Source organism: Equus caballus, chromosome 5, assembly GCF_041296265.1.
Source record: "Equus caballus isolate H_3958 breed thoroughbred chromosome 5, TB-T2T, whole genome shotgun sequence".
Lineage (NCBI taxonomy): Eukaryota > Metazoa > Chordata > Mammalia > Perissodactyla > Equidae > Equus > Equus caballus.
In genome coordinates, this window is record NC_091688.1 from 33,666,380 (window position 1) to 33,677,254 (window position 10,875).

The window sequence follows — 10,875 nt, forward strand, 5'->3', positions numbered from 1 at the left end:
GGGTTTTCAATTCTCTTGCTATGTACCCAGGAGTAGAATTGCTACATCTATGTCAACGCTGTATGTAACTTTGAGGAACTGACATGCCGTTTTCCAAAGCGTTTGCGCCTGTTTACATTTCCACTAGCAATGCATGAGGATTTCAATTTCTCCACATCCTCCTCCACACTTGTGGTTGCCCATCTTTTAATTACAGCCAAACTAGTGGGTGTGAAGTGGTATCTCATTGTGGATTTCAGTTCTGTTTTCTTAATGATCAATGATGTTAAACATCTTTTCATGAGCTTCTTGGCCATTTGTACATCGTCTATGGAGAAATGTCCAAATCCTTTTCTCATTGATAAATTGGATTGTCTTTTTATTATTGACTTGTAAGAGTCAATACTAGACACATGTCAGATATCTGTTTTGCAATGGTTTTTTTCTGATTCTGTGCGTTGTCTTTTCACTTCCTTATTAGCATCCTTTGAAGCACAAAAGATTTCAATTTTGATGAAGTCCAATTTATCTATTTATTCATTGACTGTTCTTGCTTTAGCTGTCACGTCTAAGATATCATTATCTAATCAAAGATTACAAAGATTTACACCTATGCTTTCTTCGCCACATTGCTTTGAATAAGAACTTTCCTGGGTTAGGGTACAGGGATATTTTTGAATTTTGAGTCCTATAAATTGATATGGATCCCTCCTGACCGATATTCACAGGTCTGCCAGTCACTTCAAAGGAACATCCCTGTGCCGTTGCAGAGATCTGGGAAATCGTATTTATGACTATCCTGGCTTTGACTCAGGTGAGAGTCCTGGTCACGTGCTTCAGTTTCTCCTTGACCTCTCCTGGTTTCAAAATTTGTTCAATATCTTTGGAGTTGAAGAACTGATGGAGTGTCTTTCTGAGGAACACTCAAGGGTCCAGGTTATTCTGAACCTAGTGGACTTCCTCATTCCGCTCCAGACAGAGAAGACTGTGGGGGTTGGATAGGGTCTAGACTTCCATCTCTGGTCTTAGAGAGAAACTAGCCTTGCTTCCGGGTTTGGGGATGGCTGTTGAAAAGACTCTTGCCCCCCTCTAATTCTTTGTACTCTATACATGACTTCTTTCTAGAAATGGTGGGAAAATACTTATTTTAGAACATCTCGTCTGTTCTCTGCCAATTGCTTTCTGTCTACACATTTAAAGTGGGTAAAGGAGGACTCAGAGACAAATTTGTTCTTAGCGTCTATTATTGTTCAAGTGACCGTATTTAATCCTATGCACTATCTTATTAGCCAGGTTTTATCCTTTTCCTTTTGAGGAAAAAAACTCAAAAAGGTTAAAAAATACTCCAAGGTCACAGTCTAGGGAGGAGAGGAGTGAGCGTTAGAAACCAGTTTCGTTTGACCTCAAATTTTCATCCACGGTGAGTGTCTTGGTGTTATGTCTAAGATTTCTTTGCTTATTCCTTGTTCATGAGAATATGTCCATTTTTCCTCCAAAACCTTTATAATTTTAACTTTCACATCTCCAATTAACTCAGTGTGTGGTAGATGGTAGTTGTGAATATTAATTTATTTCTAAATAAATACTCATTCATTCTAGAGCTTTTTACCAAAAACATCTTTCATTATCCCAGTCAAGTGTCTTGGTGACTTTATTTTAAAAAATCAAATAATTGTATGTGTGGGAGTCAATTTCTTACACTCTGCTCTTTCACATGATACATTTATGTGGCGTCTACTTCCACCGATACTATAGTGTGTTAATTACTGTAGCTTTAAAGTGAGTTTTGAAATCTATTAGAGTGTGTCCTCTAATTCTTTTGAAATCTAGTAAGTGTGTCTCCAGTTAATTCTTCTTCAAGGCTGTCTTGGCTATTACAGGTACTTTGATTTCCATATACATTTTAGAAATAGCTGGTAAATCCCCTCCCAATGCCTGCTACAATATTAACTGGAACAATCTTGATTTGACATTCCTACAATATGGAATCTTCCAATCTATGAAATTGATATATATTTTTCTCTTTATCTAGTGTTCTTTAATTTCTCTCAAAAACAGTTTTCAGGGATCTTCACTATATGTGTTCTTAGGCATTTAATGACTGTGAATTTGTGAATGTTAATCTCTATTGTGTTTTACTGAATTTCATTTTCTAAATACTCAGTGCTAATGTGGAGAAATACAGTACATTGCTATATGAATGCCATTGAGGTACAACTTAGGTACAACAGACCGCACCACTTTAAAGTATACAATTCGGTGCATTTCAGCAGCCATAAACACTAATGAAACTACTGCCCCAATCGAGGTGCAGGGCATTTCCATTATCTCACAGCATTCCTTTGTCCCTTTGCAGTCCATCACCCCCTCAACCCTCAGCTCCAGGCAACCACTGTCCTTACAGATGGCTTGGCACTTTAACAACTTTATGTAAATGGAACCATACCTGTATTCTTTCATGTCTGCATTCCTTCATGTAGCATAATGACTTTAAAATCCATCCATTTGTATGGTAGCGAATGGAAACCTTTTGGTGGTGAACACGATGTAGTATATACAGAAGTCAAGTTATAATGATGTATACCTGAAATCTATAAAATGTGACAAAACCAAAGTTACGTCAAGAAAAAATGAAAAATAAGAAATAATAAGAAAAGGACGGATTAACTTGCCTCTATTTCTGCAGCTGGCCAGGACACAGTCAGTAGCTGTGACATCAGCTGTTACCTCTGGAGACTTTGGCAGTGTTGAGGGCTTGGAGCCAACATGGAGTCCAAGCACTGGTTCTGAGAGGCTGCAATCTGGCTGAGGTTCAGGGTCGTGGGTCAGGACAGGTCATCCAGCTGTCGGAAAAAGCAGAAGGGGGTCCAGGAAAACCACTGAGGTCATCTCTGGGTAGCACTGGCCACTTCCTCCAAGGAATCCACCACCACTACACTTCTCATGACTTCCTGGTACTAGACTGAGAGCTCCGGGAAGTTGGGATAATTTTGATTCATCTCTGCGTTCATGACCCCTAGCACCGAGTCAAGCACTCGAGGAGGCTCTCAGCAACATTTGTGCAACGGATTGAACAAAAGCGGCTGGAAGTCGTCAGTCATCTCAACAACACTCCTGTCCCCAATGTCCTGTCAGGGATGCTCTGCTTTCTCCCAAGATGGAGCAAATCACCTTGCTTAGGATGGGGTCTGCCCTACACTCTCCATGTCTGAGGACACTCACCTGTGGTGAGCTCTGATGAAGAACGGATTGTCCTGAGGGATTCCTGACAATCGTTCACTCTGTCATTAGGAAGAGATGGCCTTGGCCTACCCTCCCATCATCTGGGCTGCCGCAACTCCCCAGTTGAGGAGACCTATCATTTTGTTGAAACCATCTGTTTGTGTTCTTCCTCTCACTGCTTTGATTTCCTTAGGGAAATATTACCAATAGGCGAACTCCCAGTCCTTATCACAGCATAAGGAAAATGAGGCACTCAACAAATATTTAAGAGATATTGTGGCTAAAGCTTTATTCAACTATAAATGCAAAAGAATATTACTATCACTGCTTCAGATGCAAGGGTCCCATTACCCTGGCCCCTCCTGACTCGAGGGCACAACTGCTTAAGGTAAGAATGGACATCTCCAACCCTTCTCCAAACACCACTTATCCCTCTAAGCCCACATTTACTTGGAGGGCGTCCACTGTGAGGGCAGCACTGAGGTCAAGGCTGGGGGGTCTGGCGAAGAGCCTTGGGGGTGCCACCCTCCTCCTCTTGGAATTGGTGCTCCCCAGCAGGAGAAACCAAACCTGATCCATCCTTGGGTCTCCCTGGCTGTTGCACAGGTTCCCTGTGGAGTAAGTTACTCTCCCAGTCCTCACTGCTCAGCTTAGGTTGCTCCTTGAGGAGTGGAGGATGCTGTACTCATTCCTCAGTGTCCCTTGATTTCTCTGAACTCAACTTGTCCTTATTCTCACCTCCTTTGCCAACGCACCTCCTCCACCAGCACCTTAATCTTCTTTGGGTTATCATCATCCTCCAAGCCTGCTGACTTTCTTTCTTCCACCTGCTCCCTCAATTCTGTGTTTTCAAGATGTGGTCTCAGCTCAGGCTCCTACAGGAGACACACAGAGAGGGGACCAAGGCCAGGTCTCACCCGCAGTTCCCAGGGCACATTCCACATGCATCTCAGTCTCCCACACACTCAGAGAACACTGAACAGGAAGGGACATTGGAGAATTTGACTAACAACCTTATCTTACCGACGGGGAAAGTGAGGCCCGGAGGGAATAGGAGATTTTCCCACACTCCCTCAACGCTTGACAACAGCAGAGCCCCCACATAAGCCTTGGTCACAAGCTTCCCGTCCAGAGTGCCTGCCACACCCTCCAGGAACCCACGGCTGAATTTCAGGAGCCAATGGATCAAACATGAGGATTTCCACTGTTCAAACAAAAACGGCTGAAGAACCTTTCCAGGGACAAATCTTTTACCACAGTTCTTTAGTCCTATTATTAATATTCAGTCAGTTTTCACACCTGGCTGACACCATGGGACCAAGGAACACAGAAATATTAAATAAAATTTATCACAGCCAAAATTAAAATCTATTTATATGATTATCTGTAAAATGTCTGGCTCTCGTGCCAGAAGCTCATCTTCCAGAGAGGGGGCACTCTGTCCACCCGTTCGCCCCATCTCCCCAGTGCCTCCACAAGGGCCTGACAGAGAAGTCATTCAGTAAATATTTATCAAATGGGTAAATAACAGTTTCCAAGAATAACTAACCCTCCCTGATGCCTTCTACTCCAATCACATTTCCACTCAAATCCTATTCCAGGTGTGAGCAGAAGCAATAAAGGCACAGCCTGAGGAAAGGCAGCGGAAGATTCAAACACCAGCTCCACCGTGGACCACACATGCTTCAGTGGATGATTTCATTGCCTGCTTTGAGCACGTCTATCCCCTGTACAAGAGAGAAGAATGTATAAAGTACAGAAGCTGCATTGACCACTACAGTTTTGGATGATTGAACGTGATATCAAGCAGCAGACAGGGCTCTAACCCCTGGGCACCAGCTGCAGAGCTAAAGAACCCCTACGTCAGAGTCAACGCGGTGCTTGTTCAAAACTTATGGGGACAAGGCCCAAGAAACTACATTTCAGACAAAAATTCCAAGGAGATTCTCATACAAGGAAAAAGCCTCATCATTTAAAAATTTTAAAAAGCCTAGGATGGAGACTCTGAGACTCCCATTGGTAAGAAGAATGACTCAGCTTTGAGCACAGCAAGTCCCTTGTCCAAGGTCACCTTTCAATGGGAAACGTCCCCGTGTCCAGGAAGAGTTCCTAAGTGATGTGGGACGCAAAGAGGACTCTGCTTCCCAGTCTGGACTTTTAGCGTCTCCCTTGTCCTTTGATTTTCTCCTCTGCTCTGATCACTGGGGGATGTCAGCCCTCATAGGGGTCATTTCTTGATGAAGACCTCTGTTATTTTAGCCTCCTCTTGGAGAAACATATGGCAGAGGTCAATTCTGGGGCTCCACAGAGCTAGGCTTTCTCCTAAGCCACCTAGGTGAGCTGAAAGATGCCGTGACTGCTAGAAATCATATTAATAAAGAGGGACAGGGATAAACAGGGGATCATGAGGGCAGCCTCTCAGGTGACATAGAACCACAACATGGTCAATATCAGACCTACTCAGGTGGGGAGGACATACCGACCAATTCTGTCAGCAGAGAGCGCAGCCACATCATTCTAGAATTCTGATCCACAGAACTGTGAGACAACAAATGTGTGATGTTTCACACCACTGTTTTTGTAATCTGTTAATATGCATCAATAAGGAACTAATTCAGATACTTACCTCTACTCTCCTGACTTTTCAATTTTCAGAAACATGTATGCTAATCCCTATAAAGCAAAAAAATCAAAGACCACAGTAGAAATGGTGTGCTCACTCCAGGTGACTATTGCCAAGCCCTTGTAATGGGAACACACTCTGAAGGGGATTTCAGGCACTGGACGAACGTCTCTTTCACGTTACCAAGCAGACCTCTAAAAGAATAAAGAGGGTACAACACTTAACTCCACGTAACATTGTCTACGAATCCATCAGGAGTCTCTGTTTCCTACCGCAGATTATGTTTAGCTCCTTGTTCTCCTGAACTCACCAGACAAGGTGTTATAGCAAGTGCCAGTTACCAGCATGGGCGAACCAATTCAAGGAGAGCAAGAGAGCCGCCGCTAGAGCAAGTTCCCCAGACAAAGTCCTTTGAATGCAACCTCCCCACTTATTTGGACTGGGAATACAGAAAAGATCTATTTTTTAAAGTCTCATTCTAACGAAAATTCAAACGTCTCTGTTTACCAATTTGTATTTTTCTCAAGCCCCATCGTGGAAACCTCACTTTTCAGAATGACTGAGTTCCCAATTGCTCGAGCCTGGCCTGTCTGTCAAGGGAAGTTAGGTAAGCCCAACCTCAAACCTCTCCTGTGAACCAGCCCCTCACCCTCAAAATCCAGAACAGCATGTGAACCCACAGGCAGTAGCATCCAACAAGTAAGAGGGATATGTTTGCACTGCTCTTGGCCCAGATCATCTGAGAGAACACAGCAGTCAGAAAACAGAAGAGCATAGAGAAAAATCATATTGATTTCAGCTTTTCCAGGATGTCAGATAAGTTATGCCAATGAGAGTACTTACTGGTTAAATCTCTAAATAAGGGGTTAATTGTTGGCAAAAATAAGTGATAGGTGTTGGCAAAAATAAATGCTATCCAGTGTTGGCAAGGGGGTGGAGACAAGAATATTCTCCTAAATGATTCAGAATACGAATTGGTAAAGCTTCGCTGCAAGGCCATAGGGCAGGAATAAACAAAAATTAGGTATGTACAAACATATTTCTAAACTGAGCAATTCTCTTTCCAGGAGTATATACTAGAGAAACACTTACACAGGCGGTGATGGAGATGTATAAATACAGATCTACACACGTCCACTGCAGCACTGTTTGTAAAAATAAACACTGGAACCAATTTCATGTTCCTCAGTTGGAGAACCTTGACTCGTCACGCTCCATCCGCACCCTGAAAGGGCCCGCAGCTGTTCAAAAGAACAAGGCAGATCAAAGAAATGCTGATAGGGATGGAAGGCAAGCGCTACTATGTGCTGAGTACTCACTATGTGCCAGGCTCTGGGCTCCACGCTTCACCTGCACGTCTCATGTAAACCTGGGACAAACCATGCAGGAAGAACTCCTATCTGACACATGTTAAAAGGAGAAATCGAGCCACAGACAAGTCAAGAAACTTCGTTAAAGTCACACTGTTACCCAGCCAGGTTTGCCCCTACAGCTTGTGAGACTGGAGTGTTCTGCCTTCTTCTCTATTTTAGGGATTTCCAGTGAGAGAGAAAATACCAGCTTCTGCTGCTCAGCTGCACTGCTCTGACACACAGCCTGACTGTTTAGTTCTCCTGTCGGAAATCACCTCAGACGTAGAACATCAGCCTCACACAAGATTACTCCGAAATCTAGATAAAAATGAGACAAAACAATGCTACCTCATAATTCTGTCCAGGCACAGACAAAGGCAAGGTCACTGTGCAATCTACAAAATCCCAAATACCCTCCTCTTTCCATAGGAAATGACTGTTACCTCTTTACTCCAATCATAGAACTGCCCGTGCGGACCACACTATTCACTAGGGGGCACACTCTGCTTCCTCCCATCCTCCCCAAATCACCCAACCGAAGCCCAAGTCCTTTCATAGGTTAGACCACGGGGTGTGTTTTTTCTGGCTGCAAGCAATAAAAAATGCAACTTGTTCAATAAGACATGTGTTCCCGATGATTTAACTTAAGGGTATTGACATCAGGTTTCCAGAAACGAGCAGCTGTAAAAACCCAGCCTCGGGAAGAAAGATTATTCACACAGTCTGTAAGAAACGTAGGCTCTGGAACTCCAAAACTTGCTGTTACCCCTAAAACAAAATTCTTTCTACCAAAACTCTTCAGTAACTAACATGAACCTTGCAAGTTCAAGCAGGATTTTTCCACGTCTGATTTAAAGTACGGAGACTGAGGATAAGGTTAAGAGACAAGCTAGTTAAGAGACAATGTGCAGCCCAAACATATCTTAAAAGAACCTGGAATCGGTCAAAACCCAGTATGACCAACTGGGCTTGAACCACCAACCCTTCAGTTAACAGATGAAGGAGCTCATGGATTACCCAGCTGAAGGCAGGCACTGATCCTCTAGACAATGTCTCTCTAGCCCCAAGCTTCCTCAGCCAGGGCTCTTCTGCCTTGGCACACTTGGCCAGCTCCAGAGAAAGAGCCCAAGAATCCTGTGGACATATCTGTAGCTACCATAACGTGATATCATAAGAATTGGAATTTTTTGTTGGTGACAAAGTTACAGTACTCTCATGTACCCACATTCAAAAGGAAGTGATTTCACTCATATGTGGGAGATAAACTAACAAACTCATGGATACAGAGAACAGACTCTTGGTTACCAGAGGAGAAGAGGATGGAGAGAGGGCGAAAAGGGTAAAGGGGCAAGTGTGTATGGTAACGGACCGCGACCAGGCTTTCGGTGGTGAACACGATGTAGTCTATACAGAAGTCAAAATATAATGATGTACACCTGGAATTTACATGATGTTATAAACTAATGTTACCACAATAAAGCAATTAATTAAATTGTGTTAATTTCTTGAGGAGATTAGTCAAAATAAAGATGTCATTATCCCACCCAATTTAAATAGTGTTTTAGAGTGTTTTTCTCTGGATCCTGTAGCAAAGGCCTTTACCTGGTTTTGGTGCCCAGCAGCCGAGGCCAAAGGCATGGAGGACTTGGCATGCTCTGTGGGGTCTCCTGCCACAAAGATGTGTGGCCCTTCCCTCCCTGCCTCTTCCCACTAAACTGTGGGATGCTGCTCCCAATTCCTTCTCCGTGGTGAGCTTGTGACTGTGGTAACAGCTCTTTGTTCCTGGAAATCCTGTTCCTCAAACCTGGACTTACCAGACCCGCCTTTTGCGAGTAGCTTTCTTCCCCTTTTTAGTCCCTTAAAATTTTTGCTCTGATCTCTAGCATACGTCCTCGGCATGATCCTGCAAATCTTTGTTGTTGTTGTTCTTACGCTACTATTGTGCTTTTCATTTTCAAGAGCTCGAGCTCGTTTTCAAAGTTTGTCTCTGGATGAAGAGAAAACAACGGACACGAGGCCTTACCTTCCACAGGCAGCCTAAACTTGGAGGGTGAGGACGTCACTTCCTGTTATGTCTGCTGACCGCCATTGGCTGGGAGGGTAGAGTGGGCGGGGAAGTTGTGCGCAGGGGGCGGGGCATGGGCCGGAAGGAAAGTAACGCCGGCGCTGTCCTGCGTGGGGCGTGTCTCATGTGGATGACGCGGCTCCGGGGGCAGCTGTTTAGACGTCCGTTACTCCTGCTCTAGGAGACTTCCTGAGCCACTGGGACCGAGTCAAGGACTGTTGCATGAGTTTGAGTGCAAGTTCTGTGTAGAGGAGCTCTGGGGGGCTACAGGGGGCAGGGCGGTGGGGGTGGTTCTAGAGAAGGTGAGTGGACGGCGTAAGGAATGTAAGGGTATGCCAGGGCGGCAGAAAGCAAGTTTTCAAATTCCCCAGATATCCCCCAAATGGCTGTGCTTCCTCAGGGTAAGCTGGTTCGATTATCCCTCATATTTTCTTCTCTCTGCCATTTTCCTGACTCTACCAAATTGACTTTGTAATATGTGGTGGGGAGTTATGGTGTATGGGTTTTATTCTATTTGGGAGTCCAGGAGAGCTGCCTTGATCCCGAGCTTCTAACTCCGTTTTCTACTTTTTGGTTCTTCCCCATCTGTTCTTCCTTCCTTTCAAATTTACCACTCTAGCTCTTCCGCTGACTCCCTGCTGTGGACAGTGAGGTTCTCTCCTGTATGTCGCGCGAAGCCTACCACAGACTTTAAAGGAGGAACAGCCTTGGCCAGGTCCATTGTCTCCACTGTCTGCTGCTTTGCTACTGCTGGCGTCAGCTGTTGTTTTTCCCTTTGTTGTCGCCCCGTGAGGGAGTGTGTGTGTGTTTCTCCCATGTGCTTCCACGGAGGGTGAGCTTTTGGGGACACCTGAGAAAGTGGCTGCTGGGAACCTCAGGCCATCTTCTGTAGGTTCTGCCTCTTCTCTGGCTGTATGTTCTTTCCCAGGTTGTTGACTTCTGTTGGAGGCCACCATCCCCTCACCTCTGCATTTGGGCATTGCTTGTCTAAGGGCTCTGAGATATTTGGAATGTTCTGGCAATCCTGCCCTTGAGGAGCTCTGCCCAACGGGCCCACAGAATCCCTGGGGGTAACTGGGAAGTTCCCTTCTCTGCCATGGTTATCACACACACTTCCTGCTTTGAAAGCCTCCTCGAGTTAGGAAAATTCTCTATTCCTACCTCTACCCCAAAAAGCTTGGCACTTCATTCCATGGCTCTAAAATGGACTGGGTTCCAAGCTCCTCAGAGATACCACTGTTGGTCCAGGGACGATAGGTCAGGGCTGTGGTTGCCAGCATTGTCTCTGTCAGACGTGGCCTCCTCCAGTCCTGGTGCCACCACTGGTCTGGTTGGGACAAGGGGCTACATCCTATGATTTCCTCGTGGGTCACGTGGCTGTAATGGTGCCCCACACCTCACAGTGTTGTGCAGATGAAGATAACCCAACTGCTCACTTAGCATAGTTTGTGCTTCCTGGCATGATGTACATTGACAGAATGATATTTTTTCTTTAATTATGCAACAATATGCAGAAGGCTGCATAAAGCAAAATTGGGGTTGCACTCCATTTTGCAGTCCGAGATGGGCAGAAATGCAGGTTGCACTCTCATTTGTGGCTAAGGGTCCCACCAAACCTCTGTCAGCCTCAGGGG

At 44.8% G+C, this 10,875-nt stretch overlaps 1 protein-coding gene across 5 annotated transcripts in view; it reads right to left on the reverse strand.

The window, feature by feature from the left end:
* LOC102149904 (neuroblastoma breakpoint family member 6) overlaps positions 1–9,210 on the reverse strand; it is a 40,652-nt gene extending 31,442 nt beyond the window's left edge. For 2 of the 5 annotated variants that reach the window (XM_070267959.1, XM_070267958.1), the window contains exons 1-7: positions 6,917–7,065; positions 5,828–6,018; positions 5,681–5,739; positions 4,751–4,928; positions 3,957–4,076; positions 2,652–2,822; positions 2,426–2,570 (exon numbers count right to left, since the gene is read on the reverse strand). The gene's annotated coding sequence lies outside the window, so the exon portion shown is untranslated. Of the gene's footprint in view, positions 1–2,425; positions 2,571–2,651; positions 2,823–3,939; positions 4,077–4,750; positions 4,929–5,680; positions 5,785–5,827; positions 6,019–6,916; positions 7,495–8,990 lie in introns of those variants that run through there. The other 3 variants (XM_070267963.1, XM_070267957.1, XM_070267960.1) reach the window with 3 other exon arrangements.
* Between the last annotated feature and the right edge of the window lie 1,665 nt (positions 9,211–10,875).